The 11,285-nt window shown below is 42.5% G+C and overlaps 1 long non-coding RNA gene across 1 annotated transcript; it reads left to right on the forward strand.

The window, feature by feature from the left end:
• Positions 1 to 10,158, forward strand: LOC126984240 (uncharacterized). Its single transcript, XR_007736513.1, has 2 exons — positions 1 to 37; positions 9,721 to 10,158. It is a non-coding gene; the product is annotated as an uncharacterized LOC126984240 (long non-coding RNA).
• Positions 10,159 to 11,285: the final 1,127 nt, after the last annotated feature.

Below are 11,285 nucleotides of genomic sequence, written 5' to 3' on the forward strand. Positions count from 1 at the left end.
TCTCAGTGCTTCTTGGCTGCTGTATACTTAAGTGCAGGTAAAATAATACTACCAACAACTACAGTCACTTCAGTTGACCTCAGTACTAGTTGGGTTTGTACTTATTCCTGCTTCTCGGTATGTAACAAACTTAGCTAGCCATAAACATGGGTGAGGAAGACGGGAACAAGTTTGAGCCTTGCCGGTGGAGGTAATCTTGTACTACTGCCCTTTTGATCAATTTTTTACTGTAAAGAAATGTTGGACCCTATTCTATAGTATGAAGACGGGAAGACCACTACTAGGGTCTTTCCCTAGGGCAGATATGAAGATTTTAAACTGAGCGACAGGTTTAATAGGGTTATGTTAGGGGAGGCAGAATCGCCGCTTGGGTTTTAGACGCAGGAGGGAAAAGTGTGAGGTTACGAGTGGGAAGTAACGCTTCCATAATCCTGTAAATCACAAGCCTTACATTTCTGCCCGGAATCGTGGCAAATCTTTTTTTCGACTTACCAAAAACTCTTTCATCCATACTAAATACCAAAACTTTTTTTTATAATTCTTCCAGGGAGTCCTGGCACATAGCCACAACGATATCAAACAATTATCTCCTTTCGCTGAAATCTCCATCATAGGAGATGCAATGTTTACCACTGGCTTCGGCTTTCTTCGTCTTTCACTGATCAGCCTGGTGAAAAAGTCTTAAACTTTGCTTTCCTCAAAGATCTAGAGCAGTTGGTTCAACACCCGAGACGTATTCCCGACCAGCTTGGAGACACGTTAAACATTCTTGACCTTTTCCTAACCTCTAACCCTGCGGCTTACTCTGTTAAACTGTTCTCTCCGTTGGGCTCCTCTGATCACAACCTTATTTCTGTATTCTGTCCTATCGCTCCTGTACATCCTCACTAAAGAAGCGGTGCTTCTGGCATTTTGCTTCAGCTCGGTGGGACGATCTGAGGATGTACTTTTCCAATTTCCTGTGGAATGATTACTGCTCCCAGGAGATAAACCCCTTTGAGTGTGTCCAGCACATCACATTCTCAGACCTTGCTATCATTTCCGATTGGGGCAGAAGGAACCTTGTGTCCTTCAATGCCTCAAAAACTGAATTTCTCCACCTATCAACTCGACACAATATTTCAAACACCTATCCCCTATTCTTCGACAACACTCAGCTGTCACCTTCTTCAACACTAAATATCCTCTGTCTATCCTTAACTTAAAATCTCATCTGGAAACTTCATATCTCCTCTCTCGCGAAATCAGCTTCCTCGAGGTTGGGCGTTCTGTATCGTCTCCACCAGTTCTTTTCCCCCGCACAGTTGCTATCCATATACAGGAGCCTTGTCCGCCCTCGTATGGAGTATGCATCTCACGTGTGTGGGGGGGCTCCACTCACACAGCTCTTCTGGACAGGGTGGAATCTAAGGCTCTTCGTCTCATCAGCTTTCCTCCTCCTACTGATATTCTTCTACCTCTAAAATTCCGTCGCGATGTTGCATCTTTTTCTATCTTCTATCGCTATTTTCATGCTGACTGCTCTTCTGAACTTGCTAACTCCCGCGGCCCCGCTGCACACGACTTTCTACTGATGCTCATCCCTATACTGTCCAAACCCCTTTATGCAAGAGTTAACCAGCATCTTCACTCTTTCATCCCTCACGCTGGTTAAATCTGGAACAATCTTCCTTCATCTGTATTTCCTCCTGCCTACGACTTGACCTCTTTCAAGAGGAGGGTATCAGGACACCTCTCCTCCCGAAACTGACCTCTCTTTCGGCCACCTCTTTTGATTCTTTTTATAGGAGCAGCGAGTAGCGTTTTTTTTATTTATTTATTATCGTTTCCTTTATTGAGTCCTTGAGATGTCTCCTTTGTTGTAAAAAAATATATATATGGCTATACAATATGCCTTTAGAAAAGGGCGCTCATGTGTAACAAACTTACTGAGCTTTTACTCAAGGGTGACATACATAAAACAGGAGAGGGACGGATGGGTTGATTGCTTTTACTTGGACCTGAAGAAGGCGTTCGACAAAGTTCCACATAAAAGACTACTATGGAAGCTGGAGAATAAAGGAGAATTGAAAGGGAAAATGATGAAATGGGTGGAAAGTTACTAAAGGGGAAGAGAGATGAGAACAGTGGTAAAGGACATGAAATCGGAATGGAGAATTGTAGAGAGTGGAGTGCCTCAAAGATCGGTAGTGGCACCATTACTTTTCCTAGTATATGTAAACGATATATCAGAGGGAGTAAACAGTTATATGAGCCTGTTTGCAGACGATGCAAAACTACAAAGACATATAAGGACTGAAATTATGCCAGATGACCTGAACAAGATTTGGGAATGGAGTATGAAATGGGAGATGGAATTCAATGTGCAGAAATGTCATGTAATGGAAATGGGAAAGAGTGAAGAGAGACCAAAATGGACATAGGGAGATGGAAAAATATTAAAGAAAGTTCAACAAGAGAGAGATCTGGGAGTGACAATACAAGATAATCAACAGCCTGAGAGTCATGTTAATAGGATATTCGGTGATACGTATAAAATGGTGAGAAATATAGGATTAGCATTCCACTACATAAATAAGGATATGATGAAACAGTTAATAACCACTATGATTAGACCAAAATTGGAATATGCGGAGGTGGTGTGGTCTCCCCATAAGAAGAAACACATAAAAAAAACTAAAAAGAATACAAAGGATGGCAACAAAAGTGGTTCCAGAATTGGAGGGATTGACATATGAAGAAAGATTAAAGGAAATGGACCTACCAACACTGGAACAAAGAAGAGAAAGGGGAGACCTAATACAAATTTATAAATTATTGAGTAAAATGGAAGAAGTAGATAATGATGAATTACTACTTAAACAATGAATAAACACCAGGAAGACAAGATGACGCAGTAAATAATTGGGGAAGGGAAGATGTTTGAGAGACATAAAGAAATATAGCTTCCCGCAAAGAAATATAGAGGTTTGGAACAGACTAAGTGAGGATGTAGTATCGGCGAAGCGTGTGCAAAACTTTAAAGAGAAGTTGGATAAATACAGATACGGAGACGGGAGCGTAAGCCCATGCCAAACTACAACTACGTAAATACAACTTGGTACACACACACACACACAAACACATTTGTTTACTTTAACTTTATTTGCCTATCTGCGTGTTTTTACTAATCCCACAACTAAATATATTTTAATACGTAATATTTTAGCGTGGGAGACGATGCGAGTGTGTGTGTGTGTGTGTGTGTGTGTGTGACCAATGCGGTACAACATATGAACAAAAATAACGAAGTATAACTGTGTGAGTAATACAGAAGTTGTTGATAGCCTTGTCCTGAAAATCTCTCTCTCTCTCTCTCTCTCTCTCTCTCTCTCTCTCTCTCTCTCTCTCTCTCTCTCTCTCTCTCTCTCTCTCTCTCTCTCTCTCTCTCTCTCACACACACACACACACACACACACACACATATTATTACTTTAACCTTGTTAGCCTGTCTCCATATTTTTACTCATTTCACAACTCCATCTTTTTTTCTACAATATGTTAACGTAGGAGACGATGTGTGTGTGTGTGTGTGTGTGAGTAAGTGTGTGTGTGTGTCATTCACCACTGTCATTTTTAGGGCCGCAAAGTTGTGGACACCTGCCAGGTGTCAGGTGATGTCAGGTCAGGCTGCCCCTTAATGGGCTCGGCCAGGCTGCCAGGTGTTGTCAGGTCAGGTATTTATGAAATAGATCTACCGCAACAATAAATGTACAGTAGGGTAGAGTGGGGTAAAAGATGCCTGTGAGGTAAAAGTCCTCCCCCTAGTCCCTTCCATTTTATCTACTTATTTATCCTAATCATCTGATTAGGATATCAACACCATCTGGCTGCATTTCTCTTCACTAACAAGTCAGTAGCAGATGACCGGGGAAGCAGTACGTCTTTTTCTCCTTTGATCACATTTCATGTAAGTATAGTGATATGTTTGTGATATCTTTGCATGCAATGTCAATATTATGGGTATAGATAGAGAGTATAGGAACTTAAGATTGCCTTGCAGTGCAATTCACAAATGAATATAGAATGTTTAGTTGTGTTGTTTTTTCACCAATATGGCGTTTGGGGTAAAAGGCCTACTGTGTTGCGGGTCAAGAAGCCCATTAGGGGGCTGTTTTTTTTTTTTTTTTTTTTTTTTTTTACAGCTAAGGAGACAGTTCAAGGGCGTAAATAAAAAAAATAAAAAAAGTCCGCTACTCACTTCTCCCGAACAGAGGTTAAAGGAGTGTCCAAAACGAGAGGTCAATTTCGGGAGGAGAGGTGTCATGATACCCTCCTCTTGAAAGAGTTCAAGTCGTAGGCAGGAGGAAATACAGATGAAGGAAGATTGTTCCAGAGTTTACCAGCGTGAGGAGTGAAGATGCTGGTTGACTCTTGCATAAGGGGTTTGGACAGTATAGGGATGAGCATGAGTAAAAAATCGTGTGCAGCGGAGCCGCGGGAGGAGGGGAGGCATGCAGTTAGCAAGTTCAGAAGAGCAGTCAGCATGAAAATATCGATAGAAGATATAAAGATAGGCAACATGGCGGCGGAATTTGAGAGGTAAAAGACTATCAGTACGAGGAGGAAAGCTGATGAGACGAAGAGCCTTTGACTCCACTCTGTCAAGGAGAGCTGTGTGAGTGCCCCCCCCCACACACACACACACGAGATGCATACTCCATACGAGGGCGGACAAGGCCCCTGTAAATGGATAGCAACTGTGCGGAGGAGAAGAACTGGCGGAGACGGTACAGTACGCCCAGCCTCGAGGAAGCTGATTTAGTAAGAGATGAGATATGAAGTTTCCAGTTGAGATTTTGAGTTAAGGATAGACCGAGGATGTCTAGTGTTGAGGAAGGTGATAGCTGAGTGTTGTCAACGAATAGTGGATAGTTGTTTGGAAGATTATGTCGAGTAGATAGGTGGAGAAATTGTGTTTTTGAGGCGTTGAAGGACACCAGGTTCCTCTTGCCCCAATCGGAAATAATAGTAAGGTCTGAGGCCAAGCGTTCTGTTGCCTCCAGCCTTGAGTCGTTAAGTTCCTGTATGGTGTGTCTTCTATTAAAAGAAATTGAGTAATGCAGAGTGGAGTCATCGGCGTATGAATGGATAGGACAGTTCGTTTTGGAAAGAAGATCTTCAATGAACAACAGAACGAGAGTGGGAGATAGGACAGAACCCTGTGGGACACCATTGTTAATAGGTTTAGGGGAAGAACAGTGACCGTCTACCACAGCAGAAATAGAACAGCCAGAAAGGAAACTGGAGATAAAGGTACAGAGAGAAAGATATAGAAACCGTAGGAGGGTAGTTTGGAAAGTAAAGATTTGTGCCAGACCCTATCAAAGCTTTTGGTATGTCCAGCGCAATAGCAAAGGTTTCACCGAAACGGCTCAGACAGGATGACCAAGAATCAGTTAGGAAGGCAAGGAGATCACCAGGAGAACGCCCCTTGCGGAACCCATACTGGCGATCAGATAGAAGGTCAGAAGTGGAAAGGTGCTTTTGAATCTTCCGGTTAAGGATTGATTCAAAAGCTTTAGATAGACAAGAAAGTAAAGCAATAGGACGGTAGTTTGAGGGATTGGAACGGTCAAAGGAACACAAAGAAGAGCAAACAACAGCAGACCTGCTGGTTCTTACGAGGTTGTTTGTGACAAGCTACACTAACTATCTAATCAAAGGTGGAAGATGAAGGACAGCAAAGGCGAAGGCTCCTCCCCACCCCCCCATCCCTCCAGCCAAGGCTGGCAGGAAAGGAAAAAGAACCATGCAGCATGGAAAAACTGCATGGAAATTATGAATGAAAGATGAAAGAACAACTATCACTGCTACCACTAACCGGGCGATAAAAGCGGACAAGGACACCAGTATTCGAAAGAACAACGTTACTACGACAATGAGTAATATCTTAGTTGCTGGTTGGATTCAAAACACTTGTCTAATCTATTCTTGAAGGCCGTAACTGTTGTACTATCAACGACATCACAAGGTAGAGTTCCAAACATTAACAACTCGATTGAAGAAGAAGTGTTTAGCTTCGTGCGACGAGAATCTTTTACCACTTATCTTCAAATTGTGATTTCTTCTTGTTCTATTTGATCGATCAATTGTAAAGTAATCTTCCGCATTAATATCACTGAAGCCTTTAAACATTTAAACACTTCTATTAGATCGCCTCGCATTCTTCGTTTTGATAGGCTGAATAAATTTACTTCTTTAAGCCCTTGTTCATAAGATAAATTTATCAACCTAGGAATCATTTTTGTTACTCTTCGTTGAACCCGTTCCAACTTTTCTATGTCTCTTCTGTAATAGGGACACCAAAACTATACACAGTAGTCTATATGGGGTCGAACCAACAAATTATAGTTTTAATATTACTTTTTCCGATTTATTATTAAAGACTCGTCCGATGAAGCCAACCGATTTGTTTTCAGTTTTAACTACCTCTGAACAATGCTGACCGGGCTTTAAATCGCTTGATATAGTGATTCCAAGATCCATTTATTTACTCACTGCAGAAAGTTGATATGTATCTACTGTATACGCATTTTTTAAGAGATAGGCTATTTTGAATTTCGTTATTCCACCATTTGGGTTTCTTCTTAAAAGCTGAACGTCTGTTACGATAGGGTACGCATATGCTTATGGCATTGTTCAATATTGTGGTAAAGGCCCCCCAAGATTTATCAATATCTGTTTCCGCCGAGATTTCAGTCCAGTCAGAATTAATTAGAATTGATCGGGGTCTTACGAAATTCGCTCTCTGATAATCAGGCACCTTTTCTTTACTAGGAGTTACTTTACTTTCTTTCATATTGATGCTGAATGTGATTATTCGGTGATCGCTAAAACTAAAAATTGGACCAACATTTACTTCATTAACTAGATCAGCTGTCGTTGAAAAGATAAGGTCAAGTATATTATTTTCCTGAGTCAGTTCTTGAACGTGGTGATGCAAATCACTTTCTAGTAAATTTGTGTACAGGTCGAGCCCTGTATGACAGTTCAACGGTTCACCCCATCTTTTCACTGGCAAGTTAAAATCCCCAACAATTACTGCCTCGCAAATGCTACTTGTTTCTAATAATAATTCACTTAATGCGTGGTCGATATCAAGAGTCTGCCTTGGCGGTCTGTAGATAAGTCCAATTACTATTTTACGAGATTTATATTTAATTTCAATGAAGACCGTGTCTACATTGGTTATAATATATGTTTTCACGGATACTGGATGGAGAGAGTTGTGGATATAAAAGATAACGCCTCCACCCTGTCTGTTCTCTCTTTCATGACTAAAGATGGTTTAACCCAGTAATCTATATTCCGCAATGAAATCTCTGTTTGAAGTGTCTATCCAAGATTCTGTGACTCCGATGATGTGATAATGATTTGTAGCTGCGAGGACTTCTAAGTCTTCAAATTTGTTACGTAGGGTACGAGCGTTTACATAGCAAGCTTTAATGTGATTTGAGTCGGGGGTTTTGCGGGTTGAGTGCTCCCTTACGGTAGAGATGCTGGTGTTCTCGCCTCCGCGTTTTTTGGCTTTCGAAGAGCCACTTGGTCACAGAGCAGCCTCCCGAAACGGGCTGCTCCAACAGGGTTTCAGTCGATGCCATCACCAAGGAACAAGTCTGAATCGTAGTAAAAACTGTTCCAGAAGTTAGCGAACTGGACGTTTTCTTGTGAGCAAAGGGACTGAAGTCTGTTGTTTGTGCTGAAGGCCTTACTGTAAAAGCTAGATTCGGCACCGAGCCTCGGGAGGATTCCTGAGATTATGATGTTACTGGCATCCGTTTTACGTTTATACTGCTTGATCATGCGGCGGTATTTCTCAAGCAGTTCCTCAGAACGGGTTGTCTTTACGTCATTTGTCCGCGCGTGAATGACAAAGAGGGTGTTTTGCTCGGCATTTCTCGTGACATCATCGCACGCTGCGGTGATGTCATCCAGTCTGGCACCTAGATAGCAGTAACGTTTTCTGCGGCCGTTTGATGAACGACCACAGAACTCAACCAGCTGGCCACGCACCATGGAGTCCCCAACTAGGCGAGTCTCAAACTCATCCTCCATGGTGTCTGCCAGCACCTGGAACCTATTGAAGGTAGTGGGGGTCAGTAAATCCTTGGTTGCCTTTTCCGGTTTGGCTCCATTCCTTACAGGTTGGAACCCGACATCCTGTGAAGCAGGAAGAGAAGCGTTAAGTGGGGCAGGCTAAAAGTTGTCCTGTGAGGCAGGCTGGGAGTTAGCCTGTGAAGCAGGCTGGGGGTTAGCCTGTGAGGCAGGCTGGGGGTCAGCCTGTGAGGCAGGCTGGGGGTCAGCCTGTGAGGCAGGCTGGGGGTCAGCCTGTGAGGCAGGCTGGCGGTTGTCCTGTGAGGCAGGCTGGGGGTTAGCCTTTGAGGTAGGCTGGGGGTTAGCCTGTGAGGCAGGCTGGGGGTTAGCCTGTTAAGCAGGCTGGGGGTTAGCCTGTGAGGCAGGCTGGGAGTCAACCTGTGAGGCAGGTAACAAGGTCATCCTTCTTAGGCACAGGTTGTATGAAGGCATACTTCCAGCAGGAAGGAAAGGTAGATGTTTACAGGCAGAGGCGAAAGAGTTTGAGCAGGCAGGGTGACAGCACGGAGGCACAGTTTCTAAGGACAATAGGAGGCACTCCATCAGGTCCATAAGCCTTCTGAGGATTGAGGCCAGAGAGGGCATAGAAAACATCATTTTGAAGAATCTTTATAACAGGCATAAAAGAGTCAGAGGGGGGATGCCTAGGAGGAATATGCCCAGAATCGTCCAGAGTGGAGTTTTTAGAAAAAGTTTGAGAGAAAAGTTCAGCCTTAGAGATAAATGAGACGGCAGTGTTGCCGTCAGGACTGAGGAGTGGAGGGAAAGATGAAGAAGTGAAGTTGGAGATGTTTTTGGCTAGATGCCAGTAGTCACGGGAAGAGTAAGAGAAAGCAAGGTTTTGGCATTTTCTATTAATGAAAGAGTTTTTGGTTAGTCGGAGAATAGATTTGGCACGATTCCGGGCAGAAATGTAAAGTTCGTAGTTAGCATTAGTTTGAAGGCTCTGGTACCTTTTGTGAGCTGCCTCTCTATCATTGACAGCACGAGAACAAGCGTGATTAAATCAAGGCTTTTTAGCGTGAGGAGTAGAGAAAGTACGTGGAATGTATGCCTCCATTCCAGAGACAATCACCTCTGTGATGCGCTGATCATACACAGAGGGGTCTCCATCCTGGAAGCAGTAATCATTCCACGGGAAATCGGAAAAGTACATCCTCAGGTCGTCCCACCGAGCTGAAACAATGCCAGAAGCATCGCCTCTTCGTTTGGTCCAGAGGGTGTACAGAAGCGACAGGACTATATACAGAAATAAGATTGTGATCGGAGGAGTCCAACGGAGAGAACAGTTTGAGGTAAGGAAGAGGTCTAGAATGTTGGGCCTGTCTCCAAGACGGTCGGGAATACGTGTAGGGTGCTGGACCAATTGCTCTAGGTCGTTGAGGATAGCAAAGGTGTAGGCTTGTTCACCAGGCTGGTGAACAAGCCTACATTAGTATTGGTTGTTTATAATTTATTGCTTGATTGGCTTTAGTATCCTATGTTCTTTATAACAAATTATTATATAATAACTCATATGCTTGTTGTCTATTTTATTCAGCTTTATCAAATAAACTATAGTCTAACGTATTTTTGTTGTTTCAGATAAGAGATGCCATGTGTATACAAAAGGAAGACAAACCGTGCTTCCTATGGGGCCAGAGTTCTACAGGATGGTCTACAAGCAATTATACAACGGAAACTACAATTCAATTAGCTCATTTATTTGGTATCAGTAAGTAATTGATAAATATTTTTAGAGAAGGCCATTTATTTGTTATTAAGTAGGTTCAGTACTCAGTGCGTAGTTGAAAAATATTTGTAGAGAGTAAGGATCAGTTTGGATGCAACAAATAATGTTTCTCCAAGGCACACACAAAATACAAAACCATTTTCTTTCACATAGAGTAGGTTTTTTTGCTTTTATACTGTTTAGAGGAAACTAAGAGCTTTAATTTTATATTAAAATGAATTATTTTCTAATAGTTTCGGAACAAAATATTATCTTCTATATTTCACAACAAAATAAATATAGCAATTTAGTATAGAGTGTTGTTTTATTGACACCTAATATAATTCTTAGTATAGGGTAAAAAGCCCACCCCCTGAGTCTTTTACCCCTGGCCTGGGGTAAAAGGCCCTTTTCTTTTTTCCATTGTAATTCACAATTTCACCACCACAAAAGCATAGTAGATGAATAAAAATATCAGCAAAGGTAGTCCATTAACTAAGGTTTCTAACAAAACCGGTGTCAGATAAATAGCTTAAATGCGACAGGCATTTTGCCTTGAGGGGGGCTTCCTACCCCACCCTACCCAACTCAAAAACACCACCATCATAATGAATGAGACGGAGTCTTGAGTTAACAACCCAGGAAGTGGATGACAGTTGGGCGGCTTCACCTCAATGAATGGGATTAGCGGGCCGTGTCGACTCCATCAATTTTACCTCCATGACGTCACCTATTTGTCACGCCTCTCCTGCGCGTGAACATACTTGGTATGATTATACTTTGGTTGTGACAATGATAACTGGAAGCACGGAGGAACCACAGGTACGCCACATCGGCAATAGCCTTTTCCTAATTTATCTAGCCAAAGGGAGGCTTATAAGATTTATTTGGCGTTCTTTATTTTGCTAACCGTTTTTCAAAATGATTTTAAGGTGGCATAAGCCTTCTGAGATATAGTACTTACCATTCAAAAAATCTCCGATATAACAGTAGATATCCTCTTGAGGCGAGGGGTGGCATCCACATGCCTTGAGGATGCTGGATGTTTCCTACGAAAGGCAATTCAGCAAGGAAGGTGAAGGATGGAAGGATGAAAGGAAGGAAGGAAGGATGAAAGGAAGGAAGGAAGGAAGGAAGGATGTAAGCAAGCAAGTAAGAAGGAAGGAGGAAGAACTTGAAGTGCGAGGAAAGGAAGGAAGAGAGGAATAAAGGGAGGGATGGAAGGAAGGAAACATGGAAATGCATGGAAATGCAGGCAACAGAAAGCCTATTGGCTCTTTACGAGGTTGCCCGCTTTGGTGATCTAATCTGCTCGACAGCCACTTGGGGCTTGATGAGCAGATGAAAGCACCTCGATATTCAGTTTACTCCCGACGCATCGAAATGACGGTCGATTCTATATTTGAAGGAGTTGATGGTATTCGCATTTACTACTTCT

Source organism: Eriocheir sinensis, chromosome 5 (assembly GCF_024679095.1).
Source record: "Eriocheir sinensis breed Jianghai 21 chromosome 5, ASM2467909v1, whole genome shotgun sequence".
NCBI classification, from domain to species: Eukaryota; Metazoa; Arthropoda; class Malacostraca; order Decapoda; family Varunidae; genus Eriocheir; species Eriocheir sinensis.